The sequence below is a fragment of the Periplaneta americana genome, chromosome 11, assembly GCF_040183065.1.
Source record: "Periplaneta americana isolate PAMFEO1 chromosome 11, P.americana_PAMFEO1_priV1, whole genome shotgun sequence".
Classification (NCBI taxonomy): Eukaryota; Metazoa; Arthropoda; class Insecta; order Blattodea; family Blattidae; genus Periplaneta; species Periplaneta americana.
Genome location: NC_091127.1, coordinates 111,889,760 through 111,903,333, shown reverse-complemented (window position 1 = coordinate 111,903,333; position 13,574 = coordinate 111,889,760). Strand labels below are relative to the sequence as shown.

General features: G+C 36.2%; 1 protein-coding gene across 5 annotated transcripts in view; it reads left to right on the top strand.

Moving 5' to 3' along the window:
• Nucleotides 1–13,574, top strand: part of LOC138709257 (organic cation transporter protein-like) — a 320,694-nt gene that overhangs the window by 257,780 nt on the left and 49,340 nt on the right. The window contains exon 1 of one of the 5 annotated variants that reach the window (XM_069839910.1): nt 5,251–5,398. The exons of the other annotated variants lie outside the window; for them this stretch is intronic. The gene's annotated coding sequence lies outside the window, so the exon portion shown is untranslated. Of the gene's footprint in view, nt 1–5,250; nt 5,399–13,574 lie in introns of those variants that run through there. 5 annotated transcript variants of the gene reach the window in all.

Here is a 13,574-nt window from a genome sequence, read left to right as displayed (position 1 = left end):
TGTAGTATGTGAATGTACGTAAGAAGACTAAAAACAACACTGTATTAATTCTAAAATATACGTCTTTTAAAATATTGTTGTTCATGTCCGAAAATATGTTACTGCGAAATTCTAACTGTATAATCACGGTGCCACTGTAGTATGTTATGAGTTGTGGAAATAACAATCTCTTTAAAAAAAAAAAAAAAACCGGTATACATCTCTCAGAATATTAGTTTTTACGTTGAAAAAAAAAAATATATATATATGTTCGTTTGGTTTTACTTCAATTATAGTTCGATTTTTTATTATTTTATTTGTGTTTCTGGTGATGTGGAAGGGAAGGACTGTTGGCCTTAACTACGCCAGAATAAATAAATAAACACACATACATGTATGAAGCACATACATACATACATACATACATACATACATACATACATACATACATACATACATACATACATACAAATTAAAACACATTTGAAAGTAAGGCAAGTGATGAAATATTTTCTTTCGTTGCCTGATCTGCAGTTGTTTTAAAGTGAGTTAATTATTCTTTCAGGCATTTGGCTAAAAAGTTCATTAATTCATGTAAGTGACGCTACGTAAAGATTCATCTTTATGGACGAGGAAAACTTATTAAAAACTTATTTTGGTAGTCTAGAGTTGAGTTTCTGAGATTTCCAAAAAGTCTAACAACCAGGTTAATTAAAAAAAGAAGCAAAAAGGACAAACCGGACAACGCTAGGTGCTTTCAGCTAGTAATACTATAAAACAGAGACTTGTCTTGTTAAAATTTGCTCCTCAGCTGTCTTGTGATAGAGCAGAGGTTCTCAACCTTTTAAAGACTGCGAGCACCGCCCATAAATAATAGTGAGTGAGCACCATGAACTCGAATAGGTTTAGTAGGCCTATATGAATACATAAATAAAATAAATAAACAAATTAATTAATTTTTAAAGTACTTATCAGGATAATGATATTCTTGAACTTGAATGTTACTCAGAATTTCAGTGATGTCAGCTGTAGCTTCACTTAAATAGTTCTACAGATATGAATTAATCGTGACCGTACTTTGTTGAGGTATTTCATAAGTGACGAAGTTTTTCCGCATAGGTAGATTATCCCGAACATAACCAGACATTTAAGAGAAACATTCCGCAATATTTGGATTCTTTTTGTATCTTCTGCTCTCCAAAGGCTATAAATTTTTCCTTTTAAACAAATATTTCAGAGCTAAGGAGGACGAGATCAATTGAAGCTACTCACAAGGAGCCATATTATTCTGTTGAATGATCTTGATTTTTCTGATTTAGTCCACACTGAGAGCACCAAATGTCATTGAAAGAGCACCAGATTGAGAACGCCTGTGTTAGAGGTTACCATTTGAAATGGAGCTTCCGGGCTAAGATGCCGTGGTCTAATGGTGTAGATATTCCCAGACGTTTCGTCTATTGCTGTGGCAGACTTCTTCAGTGGTTAGATAACCTAGGTCGAAGTCTTCTGCTAAGGGTACCTGTGGCAACTGATAACCTGATTGGTTGCCTTTCCGGAACGGAACACCAAAGCCTCTGGGAATATCTACGGCATCTTAGCCCGGAAGCTCCATTTCAACTAGACACCGGCCGTGACAGCCTACATGCTAAGAGGTTACCATGCTTGCCAAACTGTCATCCTCGGTTATTTAGCGTCACCATGCTAATCCAGCCGAGGGCGATGGATTTTAAAGAGCGATAAAATCATTAACACCACTTGATTTGTTAGGGAAATGGAGTTGTTGGTCTCGTGGAGTATATTTCCAGTATGTAAAAAATCTTACACCTAATACAGGGCTCCAGGCAGAACTTGTTGACGTTACTCACCCAGGTTGAATTTTGATGACGTTGAATAAATTCTGCACTTCAAATCGTCGTCAAATAAAATACTGCTGCTATTCACTTGAACTAGGTTCATTGCTGCTAGGGACTCTTTGACACACTAGTAAGTTGATAGCTAACGAAAAATCTTTACAACATTTAAATGATTAATGCTAAAAAAACTTCAATACACGGTGGTTCCGTTTGGTATCTGAAAGCAAAGACGATAATCATAATTTTATTCTAACCTGTCATTCTAACGTAGGAGGTAATTAATTCCGCATCAAACGCGAAATGAATTCTGACATATTCTGTAACAATCTCCGTAGATCATAAGGAGAGATTTCTGAAACGAATCGACAAATGAAAATTGTAATTTTGCTATGAATTTCAGTATATTAAGTAGTTTTTTCTTTGAATTTCAATATCTAATTGAATTTAAAAAGTGGAAATGTATTATTTAAACGCACTTCTCACTTGCAATGTCTTAGATCCATATTGCTTGACAAAGAATGCAATGTCTGATTGAGAGATTTTTGTAGTGGGATGGAGCTATTTTTCCGGACATACGACGTCCGTAGAATGAATACTAAACATTCAGAATCTGGGTTCAGTTGTCTGTTAAAACATAAAGATAATGAACGTAAAATTAACAACTTTCAAAGAATCTGCGCAACCGTCAAATAAACTTGATAAATAGGGCTCTCACAGAAACTTTGAAATTGTAGAGTGGTGACGAGGAGTGATGACGGTTCCAACTTTGCACGCAGTCTGTCGTAAAAGCAGACTTATTTATGACCCGAGCTAAGAGGCAGTTCCGGAGGTATTCTTCGCAGATTATGTGCATTCGTAGTTTCTGAAATCTGGTTCGGAATGTTGAGCTCTTAAAAAAAATCTCTCAGAAAGGTACAAATGATATTCCTGTTAGCTGTATTGGAAAGCGCCTAGAAGATACAACCCCAAATACAGAGATAGAGCCCAAATAAAAATGTTTAAATCTTGTTGAGAGACTACGGAACTATCAACGTCAATATCATGAACAAGTAATTACTTCAGATGGTGGAGTTGCTATGGCTGAGCCGTAACAAAAAATATACTCCCTGTTCAAAATTGTGTTCCACTTAAGTTAATTTTATGCATTTGGTGGGACAAAGAAGGCATTATCTACTGTGAATTTATTTCGATGAATGTAATTTCTGCTGAGATTTATTGCCAATAACTCTGTTGCCTTGAGGCCGTATATAAAGGGGAGGAAAAAAAAAACCGAGAAGACTGCATCAGTCACCGGCGTGGCTCAGTCGGTTAAGGCGCTTGCCTGCCGGTCTGAAGTTGCGCTCGGGCGCGGATTCGATCCCCGCTTAGTCTGATTACCTGGTTGGGTTTTTTCCGAGGTTTTCCCCAATCGTAAGGTGAATGCCAGGTAATCTATGGCGAATACTCGGTCTCATCTCGCAATCACCAATCTCATAGATGCTAAATAACCTAGTAGTTGATACAGTGATAAATAACCAACTAAAAAAAAAGACTATCAAGTGATTCTGCAGCATGATAATGCCCGTCCGCGTACAGCGAACACATAAAAGTGGTTCTTCAGAACGTTATTCCAAACACACCGTATTCTCCTGATCTTGCTCCGTCAGATTATTTTTTTTTTCGCTCGGTATCCAACAATAACTGGGGAATCTACTAACAAAGCTTCTCTTCAAAATTGACTCGACGTTTTTTTCAACTCCAAACCATTGGATTTCTTCAGGAAAAAAACTGTCAGAACGTTGGGAGTCGGTCATAACTCATAAACAGTGCAGGGAATAAGATTAGTTTATCGATATCTGGTGACTATGAAAATGCTCAGTTTAACTACATTATTATTATTATTATTATTATTATTATTATTATTATTATTATTATTATTATTATTATTATTATTATTAATCCATGGAGCTACAGCCCGTGAAGGGTCTACACCGACCAGGCGGCTGCTGGCCTCACGCCCACATGCCGAAGGAGATGTGGACGATCATCCAACCAGAATGGAGGTATCGTGTGGTTAGCACGATGATCTCCTCAGCCGTTATAGCAGGCTTTCGCAACCGTATTTCGCATCGTAGCTCCCCAAGAGCATCACGATGCTGGGTGGGCACCGGTCCCATACACTGGCCGAAATTTCATGAGAAAATTTCTTCCCCTACGAGGACTCGAACCAGCTCGCATTCCGTAACGCGAGTCCTAGGCAGGATGCCTTAGACCGCGACGCCACGGCGCGGGACAATATTATTATTATTATTATTATTATCTTCACAAAATTGGACAGTTAATGAATATAATTTGTCTTCGAGTAGATCATCTTGCAAAGCAGAAACACATAAGTGTCTATTTTGAGTAAAATTAATTTTAACACTTTTTATTTCCTGCAAATTTACAGATACGAGGTGTCACGTCTTAGCCATCGTTATATATTTTGTTTGTATTAAATTTTTAATTTTGGATTCAATAAAAGAACGCTATGAATTGATGCATCAACCTAATAACTGGGGTATGAAGTAGACCTACGAATATATTATTTTGTGTAAAACTTGTAAGCACACCGCTTACAGAGCCAAAATAATATTTCTATTCCCTTGAAATTATTCAAATCAGCTTCACAGGGAGCTATAACTGAAAGCCAGATTTGCAATATTTCTATGTTCAACGTTCCACATAATATGATCTAGAGTTCCACGCAACAACTAAATTAAACGTATGGCACCAGAAAACGTTAGAGAGAAACGTATCGTTTCCACGGAAGAGTAACACTACAAAAATTTCACCACAAAATATTGGGTTTTTAAGATTTGTGCCGACAGAGTACCGAAAATGTTGACAGTAAAAATGTTGCGTCTTGTAAAGAAATAATAATGGAATGCAGAAAAGAGAGAAGGAATTTATGAAGCAATATAACAAAAGAGAATGAAAAAAAAATGAAAATGAAAATATGAGGACGGAAACAACAGAGAAGTATATAAAAGATTCGCTACTTCGTAGAAGGGAAGCAGCACTGAGTGAATTGCAAAGGACAACTTCATTGACACAATTCCTCTCTTAAATATATGTAAGCAGTCAATTAGCACCATGATGACCAAGAATTCTCGGCATACGATATACTAATTCACAACTGAAACAGCAACACGTCTGGTAGACGATCTGGTCTTGTTAACACCAATAACAAAGGACGATATATGATTCACAGGGCGTTTCTAAGTAGAAATAAATTAAGACATCTTGGGGAAGTGTAATTAGTCAGCGTGGTTCCAGGTTCTCGAACAGAAGGTCATGAGCGTGGACTTGTAAATCGTTCGGTCAACACTCGCGGAGGGAGTGACGTCACACAGACCAGCTGGTACGCATCCCCCCATTTCCACCCCTCTCCTTGGCCTTCTGATTATTTTGGGATCGCAGACATCTCCCTCTGAAGCCGTGTGGCGTGTGCTAGTGTGCTTTCGAGTCAGTATTAACAGAACCTTGCAGGCATGTCGGATCTCGGCAGGTGACAGTTCCCACACAGCTAGTGACTGCAACAGTAGGTAAGTGCTGGTGCCATCATAATTTACTTCATCTATAATATAATATACGAAGGTCTTGAAATCATGTAAGGCTACGCAAAGGAATAATGACACTTTACTCTGAATCTGGTTGAGGATATATATATATATATATATATATATATATATATATATATATATATATATATATATATATATATATTACTTTGAAAGCATAAACGAGCATAATGTATAAAAATAAAACATAATAAAACCTATTTAAAAAAATATAGCATATTAAATATAGCACATAAAGTATATTGACGAATAATTTTTAAAGTTTATTATTTCTGTCAATAGGTATTTTTAATTAAGTAAAATATTTCATGATGGTGACTATTAACAGAGTGAAGAAACAAAACCAATCTTTTTTTCAACAATAGGTGCACAACTTCATGCAAATAAGTGTGGTTGCAACAATGTAGTAAACAGCTCTAGGTCAAGAGAGCAGCCCTCTTGCTCTGGTCTGAACCAGAAAGTAAAAAACATAATATGTAAATGCTGCAGAGTGTTCGAAAATTTCCCTACTGTCAACTTTGTCGTATAAAACTGAAACTGTGTATTCTTTAATGTTCGAAATGCATAAGAATTCATGTACAAAGCACAAAGCATAGAACAAGAAGACTTGAATTTCACGAAAATGATAAGCGGATGGACATTCATCAACAAACTGCGGTTGGCAATTACTGTTCAAATGTGGCAGCATATGACAAACTCCAAAGATGTCAAGAAAATGGTAAAAGTATTCACTTCATCTTCCGAAATACTTAGTTCAACCTCTTCAAGAAATAGATAGCAACACGTGTAGGCCAATGTATCGCACCAGCTGTCAATGAACCATTTTCAGAAGATACTCTCTCGGTTGTGCTGAAGATTTAAATTAAATTTAATTCAATTGAAATGCAATGCATATGACGTGAACGTAGTGGTTGATGAAACAGTTGACAAAAAATCGCAAGGTGGTGAATATACGTGTCCTATTGGGTAATGTTAATGGGAATCTTCGTCTTGTGAAAACACAGTGAACGTTGCAATACAGTAGACCAAGTGCTTGATATATATTGAACTTTGATTTTAATTAATAGAAGTCTGTTCTTTAATCTCCGGTAATGCACCAAACATGACTGCCGCAGGCATGAGCTAGAGCTGCGTGTAGATCCCTACATTCCCGTTGCTGAGTCCATGTGTTACAATCTTTGTACGTAAGTGATTAAGAGCAGAAATAGCCAAGATCGCGTTAAACAGTTCATTGCAGCCGTGAAGTCTGCTTGGACGAGAGCAGTTGTTGGGTTACTTGATAATAATAAATAACCAGTGTACGCAAGTTCTGTCCTGCACTGTTAGAACTGTATGCAATAAACCGGCCTTCCGCTTGCTATGATGTAATACACTGCAGAGGGAGGTACTGAACACAAACAATTGCATGAGGGATTTGCGTATGCCTACAAACCAAAGACAGTAGATAGCGATATACTCGTATACCATAGTGAGTTATGTATTTCAAGAATAGTAGATATTCTGCATTTTGTGAGATCAGAGATATGCTATGTGAGAATGCAAAACAGTCTCAGCAATATTACACAGATCTCGGTAAATTATTATCGTTTTGCACCTACTATCTCCTCTGATATAGAGAGAAGCTTTTTTCAATATAAGCTTCTCTTAAGTGATCATCACCGTAGGAATTTTCGTTTTGAGAATATTCGTATGAATATCATTGTGCATTGCAAGCAACTGTCACGACATTGTAATTCAGGAAGGACAGTAGTAGATCAGTAGTACTTTTGTTTCATTGTAATTTTCGTACTTTCTTTTTGTTTTCAGTAAACTTTAATTTTTGAAATGTCATCCATAGAAACAAGTTTCGTTTAATACAATACAATAACAAATACGAGTGCTGTATATTGTACAGTAGTGGCAAAAAAACCGGACCGATCCTTGTAGCTGATTTCAGAGCCTTGTTCACTCAGAGCACGATAGACTGATAACTAAGGCTGGTATTCATAGTCGACACTTTACATCACCACTTTGCAAAGTGACACTTTTGACGAAAGTGCCTCTTTCATATTAGTGGTAGGTATTCATAGACGATTGAAGAAGTGCACTTCACAAAGTGTCACTTTGCGCCAGCAAAGTGTAGAGTTACAATTTGGTTGGTAATAGAAGTCCCACAATGCCTTTCAAAACAAGTGAACAAACAATAACAAATTAATGTCGTATAACCTACAAATTACAATGCTTGTGATTTGAATTGGGAGCCTATTGATCGCGCGAGGAAGAAAATATATATTTAAAGTTGTTTTATTTCAGTTTCTAGTTTTTGTTGCCGATAGTTTAGATTATTTCAGTCAGTTCAGATATATAACATTTTATTAAATAGTGATACTGCTGGTGAAATTAGGTTAGGTTTTGTACAGTACATAACTGATCCATTAATTTATATAGTTAGATTAGGTTCTGTACATATCTTTTTCATTGATTTATGTCGCTAAGTTAGATTTTGTATGTATCAGTTCCACTGATTTATACAGTTCGGTTAGATTTTGTAGCCTACATATCTTCTATTAGTTTATATAGTTAGGTTAAGTTGGACTGAGTAGGTTAAGTTTTGTGTATGTATGTGTATATATATATATATATATATATATATATATATATATATATATATATAATCATTAAATTTAGATAGGTTAGGTTTTATACGTATCTGCTTCATTGAAATATCGTGTTATTTCCGTTATTTTCATGTTTGTCTTTTTTCGTGAATAGTGAATAGAAGTAAAAAAAGAATGAGATAAACACATTACTATTATTATTATTATTATTATTATTATTATTACTACTACTACTACTACTACTACTACTACTACTACTACTACTACTACTACTACTACTACTACTACTACTACTACTACTACTACTACTACTACTACTACTATTTTCTCTCTCTCATTTCCATTATTGCCTGCTCTTCAGGAATATTTTGAATACCAAATGTTTCTACAATGCAAAACAAAATAGGCCTAATAGTATGAGATCTCTTTTCATGGTGAGGTTATGACTGCACGTGAACTAGAGACAGTAGATGTATTGCTTACCGGCATGAAAATATATATTACCGGTATCAAAACAGTAATGATTATATCAACATCAAGATAAATCTTATCTCAAAATACAGGTCGTCAACAAAAATCAAAATCATTTTAAACCCAATATAATAATGGAATCTGCTTAGAAGGCAGGCACGTGAGGTCTCTCAATGCTAATTTAAGATAGTTATGCCTACATTAGATTGAAGTTAGTTTAATATTATTTAAGTAAAAAATTCGTTTCAGTAATAAAAAAATAGGTTATATAGGCATATCTACCTACGTATCACTTCATCGAATTGAGGTTATAAATATACGAATGTTACTACAGAAATACCTGAACTATAATATTATACTATATATTAATGTATGGTACATATCTGTAGCATAGAATTTTAATGCAGTCAATAACTGTATTATTGGAGGCACTGGCAAATGTCTATTATTCGTTTTTGTCAACCAGTCATCGAAAATATAAGCAATCTCAATAAGTTTCTTTATCAAATCGGAACAGTTTTTTAAATTCTATATCATTATAAAATTCCACGGGATTGTCTTTAGGCCTATCTCTAATTTGTACATTGTCCACTAATTGTGCCATCTCTTCCGCACGTTCTAATAATTCGACAACTTCCAAGACGTCCGCCATTTTTATACAAAGTGCCACTTTCGGCTCAAAGTGTGGTCGGAACTACACTTTCATCCAAAGTGTTCCTTTGCACCAAAGTGTCGATTGTGCAACGGAAAAGTGATACTTTACGTCTTCCAAAAGACACTTTAATCGAAAGTGTCGACTATGAATACCAGCCTAAGTTTCTTTAACCATGTCACTATTCTGTGCTTATTGTCAAGGACCCGGGCAGGTTACTGACCTCCTGTGCCGTTACTTCTTCCAACCCTCTTGCATTTTCTTCTATTTATTCTCAGTTTTGAGCTAGCAAGCCAATACAGTGATAAAGGACAGTGCGAGTAGAATAAAACTTTGAATAATTGTAGTGTAGTGTCAGTTTAGTTTCACATTTCCGTTTATTTATTCTGAGTTTTATGTTAATATGCCAATACAGTGTCAAATAACAGTGCGAATAAAGTATACTTCGCACGAAAACATGACGACCTTCCCTCATCCCCTTCACCAGTTAACTGCAGGCACGCGCAAGGGATAAACCCTTAGCCGAGTTGCCAATTCTTGAAGTCATTGTGATTTGCGAACGTTTTTCAAACTGTGTTCCGTGAAACCGCGATTTTCAGAAAGACTATATTATCTTTGTAAATATACCTTAATTTATAATTACTAAAACAAAATTGGTATAAAAATGAACAAATTTATTTTAAAAACACTTTATATTTATATATTCAGTAACATGTTTTGCCTAAATAAACAAAAAAAATGCAGACTTCTATAATAAGTGTTAAATTCTCATGTTATTGAAGTTCCAGAATTTATACTTAATTAAGAATGTTGCGCTGGTAAAATTTTCTGAAATTGTGATCATTGAATAGTTATAGAATTTATAGTACAAAAGAGTAAAGTTAGATTTTATCAGCTTCGCCTTGGGTGATAATTTCCACGAACGCATAAAATCTGTTTACTCTAGTGTGCTATGCAATATTTTATTCATTACTGGTATGTAAATTTAATTTTAAATTGTAGGGCTTTTCTTTGTAATGTGTTGTTGGCGAAGAAGTTCATTTACATTCATTTTAATTAATTCTAATATGTTGGTTGTCATGTAGAGAGTGATTTAAAAACATTTAATTCACTGCTGTAAGTTAGAAAACTTTTAAGCACTGTTGTGAATAATGTCATATTTAGGTTGCTAAGGACGGTGTTGCTGTTGGCCATATCTCTTTCGCGTACTGTTCACATACTGTTCGGCGAAGTAAATCACGTATAAAATCGTCTATCTTACCGAATTCTGTTTTAATTTGTTTATTTTCTCTTTAGTTGTTGAACCGTAATTCTTAATTTCTATGCCCATATATCCAACTCCGCCGGTTGCGTCCGATGTTAAGTGATTAAGGTTATACTTATTAAACTGCCTGAACTTTCGATTACTTTATGGATAGAATTTCTAACGTTAGACACAATTTTAACACTTTGTTTTCTTAGCTACGCTCCTCTGCAAATAAGATATTCTGTTTTCTTCGACGGTGTTATTTGTTGTTCTTGTCGTGATCTTCAGGTGTATCAGGAGGCCTGGCTGCGGATCATCTGCTCCAACACTCATTAATCATGGCCGGAATAAATTAGACATATTGAGGCGCACAACGGTATAAAACAACACGTCGACAAAGACACTGAGAATGGGTGAAAGCCAACAGGTAGAGGCAATGACTGCTAGATTTGGCAATGCTGGGATCTATTGTATTTCTGCCACGCGACTAGGGGTTGAGTAGAGGATGGGGGTTTATGAGGGATTACCAATTCCAAGAAGAGAGGCCGTCATGTTTCCGAGCCAAGTATAAAACTGTGCGATTTAATAAAAAAGCTTAGATGATCAGTTCTATCATGGAAGAGTGGCTTCATAATTTTAATGGAGCAATGAAACGTCAAGGTCGTAAAGTCATACTTTTTTCGGACAATGCTACCTTCCATCCAAGGATTGATTTGTCTAACGTGAAATTAATCTATTTTCCACCAAACACAACTTCAGTTACACAACCGATGGATCAGAGCGCAATTTACACTCTGAATTGATGCAGAACGCGAAGGAAATCCTACAACGTTCCCGTCAAAAAAAAAAAAAAGTCGCGGCAATGCCCTTTAAAAGAAATGTGGGGCCAAGATACTAGGGCGCAAAGAGAGGGAGAGAGAGAGAGAGAGAGAGAGAGAGAGAGAGAGAGAGAGAGAGAGAGAGGCTGCAATTACGTAAGTTAATAATTATTAAAATAAAATTCACTTTGCATGTACTGTAGTAACTTTTATTTCAAATTATTTCTTCATTGTGTTCTCCCTACAGTGAGCATATTGCAGTAGTCTATTCTTAGCTTTGCCAAAACGAAAGCATGTGGGGGAAAAAAAAAAAAAAAAAATCTGGAACAATCGCGTTTCGTTTTAGAGATGTTTTACTGTATTTGGAGAGTCAGTCCTAACAAGTTTCTTTTCTTCCCTGATATGTCCAGATAAGAGCGTTCTTTAGTTGGACAAGGCAATTTACCTACAGGACGTTACGGTTATTATTGCGTATTGTAAGCATGTTTGCAGTCGTCGATTTTTTAATACAACGAATATCAAATGGAGGTGATAAAGTTTGGGATTAGAGTCTTCCTAAAGCACTACTGGAAACAAGATTATAAAGCTGTTACCGCGGCTCAAAAAATATGTGAAGTCTAGTATAAAGTAGTCGTTAGTGAGCGTATTGAACAACTATGGTTCCAGGTTTCAATAATGGAGAAGAAGACATTAAAGCTTTACCTAAGATATGGAACATTGAGAATACACGCATAGTTTTGGAAGAAAATCTACAAGGAAAAAAGTACTCATAGTTTGTCTGAAGAACTAGGCACAAAAGATACAATATATCGTCATATTAATACTAAAGCCTTGATTTTTCTGAACCGACGAATGCGACGAGGGAGGTGCGAGGCCCGCCTCGCACAAACCCGGACCACACGAGAGATTGTGAGTGGTTTCTATGGCTGCGAGGTGCGCAGACCTCGCATCTCGCAGTAGTATTGTCCGGAATTCCGCCTCGCACCTGTCGCATGCGTCGGTTCAGAAAAACCAAGGCTTTATAAAAACATAATATAGGAGTTGTAGATCTGTACCTCACGCAGTGACACCTGAAGAGGCTCAACACAGAGTGAATATCTGTTGTCAGATTATCGCTAATCCCATGAATGACAGATTATCAGGAGAATTGTCGCAAGTGACAAAACGAGTATATTATCTGACCTCTCAAAACAGTGGCTCAATCCCCGTCAGCAAGCTAAAGTCTTCGTTAAATTCGGTTCGGTCCCAATGGTATGTGGCTCATGGAATTTTGGAGGTGTGATTCACTGGGAGTCGTTGCGGATCTTTATTCTCATCAGCTAGAAACGAGTTCATGAAATTTTGAGAGAGAGGTAGCCGGCATTAGTTAATCAAAATGGAATTCTCTTAGAACAGGACAGTACGAAACCCCACATCGCTCGAACCACCATTGAAAAATCCAGGAACTGGAAGGAATCGAACTACTACCACACCCGGCATATAGCCCTGATCTTGCGTCTTGAGATTACCATTTGTTTCTATCCATGACCCACTTCCTGCGTCGAAGAAATTTCCAAAATTTGGGAGCCGTTGAAATGGGTATCACCGAATTCTTCGCATCAAAAATAAAAAACTGGTGTCGCCTTGGGTGGAGCACTCGGTATAGTCCTGGCTTTCTGTGCTCAATGTTGCAAGTTCGATCCCGATTCAAGTTGGTAGCATTAAAGTGTGCTTACATGTGACAGGCTCATATCAATAGATTTACTGACATGTAAAAGAACTCCAGCGGGACAAAATTTCGGTACACCGGCGACGCTGATAGAACCTCGGCAGTTGCGAGCGTCGTTAAATAAAACATAATTTAAACAATTAAATTTAAAACCTGGTACCGTCGCGGGATAACGAACTTCGTTGAAAGGTGCCTCAAGACCATAGAATCTAATAGCCTTTACTTTGGACATCAGATTCATTTCTTGTTACAACACATCAAACTAAAATTTAGCTCTAAAACCGACACTATTTATGAGAAAGTAACTGTAATTGAAGTTAGTTTGCTATTTATAATTAGGGAGCGAATTTTTTGTGCTAAAAAAACTAAACATATTTATTTTTATGTGCTAAAATACGAAAATGTTTGCTATAGTGGAAAAAATATTTTGTTTAAATATGGCAAAATTATTCTACTTAGTTGGAAAAAAAAAAAATGTACTCACCAGTCACACTTGAGTATTAGTCGATAGTAGTTATACGAGAATTGCAGTAAACAACAAAAGTCATCTTTAATTTCTCCTCAAAATGCATACCGACGCTGATTAGACTATCTCTGAACGACTTGTAACTGAAAAATGATCCTTCCTCATCACAGGATGTCAAACGT